Genomic DNA, 2,172 nt, shown 5'->3' on the forward strand with positions numbered 1-2,172 from the left:
GAGAGTCTGACTTTTTAGTTATGTTTGCTTTTGTAAATGTTTTACGACGCTCGAACTGCATAAAGTCATATGTGCGCGCGGGACACATTAAACATTCTGTTAGTGGATGGGACATTAAAAATTTTTCCAGAGTGACAGCCAAAGACTACTCCTATCGACTTTGGACCACCAAGGGATCTTTAACCTGCGCTACTCGAACACAGTACCTCCGTGATTTTTTGCCCTTGTCCGAGAAAGCTAGTTGTAGATCTTTCCTACCATAAGATCAGGGGTGTGGCTGAAAGACAGCAGTAAGAAGGAGCCAAGGAGTAGCAGTAGAAAGGTTGCAGAAAGAGTCAGGAGCCCAGAGGAGGAGGCAAAGGAGGTGGGGTGGGGACAGAAAGAGGAGAGGAAAGCAGACGACAGAACATTGTTAGAGAGCAGGAAAGAAGGTGAAAGGATACACTTTTAGAGCAAAAACTTTCCGTTGCTATCCGGATTCAAACCAGGGACGTATAAAATGAGAGGCGAACATCTTAACCTCTAGTCTCTAGACTACGGGAGCTCCCACTTTTTAGTTAGAATATTCAGTTGCATCCAGTTGTTTGACCTACCCATAAGTTCATTATTCGGATCAGTTTGAGGAAAAGTCGGTAGAACGCAATGACTATTCCATACACTGCCAATATCATTTCCCTTGCTTTTCATAAGGCGTATATTCTCCAAACTTGATCGCGACTGGTGTGTTTAAACCAGATTCGTGTGCAAGTTGTGCACTTTCAATATCCCTTGGTGGTCTAAAATCGATAAGAGTAGGCTTTGGCCGCCACCCGGGCAAAATTCAAAATTCCCTGCCAACTGAAAATGTTTAATGTGTCCCGCGCGCTCATATGACCTTATGCAGCTGAGAGTGCCGTAAAACACTTGCAAAAACAAACCAGGTTCTCAGCCAATCTGAAACGCGAAATTCGGGTTCCTCATAAACTGGTTGTTTTGCCAAGTTTTGTCCAACTGGCCCACAAGGACCCCCACGACATTAGATTATTCTGTTTCCTCCCCGCTTACCTGCTGTCGTTGTTGTCCTGTTCCCTCCAACCCCCTCTGTCTCCCCCCTCTCCCCCGCCCCCTTTCCTTTCCCCCCACAACCTGGCTTTCCACTGATCAGCTGGGCACAATGCGCACACACCTTTTTCTTCTAGATCTAGTTCCGCGCGCGCGGCCTCGCGTGGTGTGCGCCTCCTTCTCCTCCTCCTCTTCACCGCGCGGCACTCTGCCGCCACTCCGCCGTCGCCGACTCTGCTGACTGACTAACTGACGACGAGTGAGATCTATCTTGGCGAGGCCAGCTTTGCCGGAGAGTGGAGCGCGGCGAAGCAGCAAACATAAAAACCGTGTCGCACAAAGCCAGCTTCTTCTTTCCTCAGTAGGACTAGTTGGAGTGAGGAGGACTTCATAGTACACTCTCTCACACTCACACACACACACACGCACACAGGTCCGTTCAGAGGCGGCGTGGCGCGGGAGATTTTGCTTTTTCAGTTTGAAAACCAGAAAAAACGTGTAAAGTTTGGTGGAGATAGATTCCTAAATTCTAATCGTTGAGAGGCGAGGATTTTGGCTATTCGGTTCTGTGTTGCCTCATCGTGTGTGTTGGCGAGGTTTTGGGATGAGTCCGAGGTTTGCGTGAGTTACCAATTGTGTGTTATCATTTTCGTTTAAGCTTCCTTCCTTTTTCTTTCCCTTTTTCGTTCTTTTGTTTCATTTTTCAAAAAAGAATTATTTACTTTCATTTGTTTTTTGTTTTTTTACCACATTTCCCATTTCGGAATCGAATTTTGTGTCTCGTCGTAGCCTACTGTTTTTGGATATGTTTACAACGATTTTTAAATGTTGTTTTGGGTTTAATTTTTACTTTTTTTTTAGGGGGGGGGGGTGTTGGTTTTTTTATATTTTGAGAAATTTCTTACTGAAATTCGATAGCGCTGAAGAAGAAAAAGAGGGGAACATTTTGTATGAGTTTCCGTTTTCTTTTGATTGTTTGCAGTTCTGCACTTTGTGATGCATAAGTGCTTGACGAGGAAGATTTTACAAATCTTTGGACTTGGTTAAATTCTATTTCTGTCTGTCTGTCTGTCTGTCTGTCTGTCTGTCTGTCTGTCTGTCTGTCTGTCTGTCTGTCTGTCTGTCTGTCTC

At 45.2% G+C, this 2,172-nt stretch overlaps 1 protein-coding gene across 1 annotated transcript in view; it reads left to right on the top strand.

Moving 5' to 3' along the window:
• Positions 1 to 1,332: 1,332 nt before the first annotated feature.
• LOC101853876 (TOX high mobility group box family member 3) overlaps positions 1,333 to 2,172 on the top strand; it is a gene marked incomplete at its 3' end in the record, with an annotated part of 14,730 nt that continues 13,890 nt past the window's right edge. The window contains 1 exon segment of the mRNA XM_013086373.2: positions 1,333 to 1,662.

Source organism: Aplysia californica, unplaced genomic scaffold, assembly GCF_000002075.1.
Source record: "Aplysia californica isolate F4 #8 unplaced genomic scaffold, AplCal3.0 scaffold00460, whole genome shotgun sequence".
NCBI classification, from domain to species: Eukaryota; Metazoa; Mollusca; class Gastropoda; order Aplysiida; family Aplysiidae; genus Aplysia; species Aplysia californica.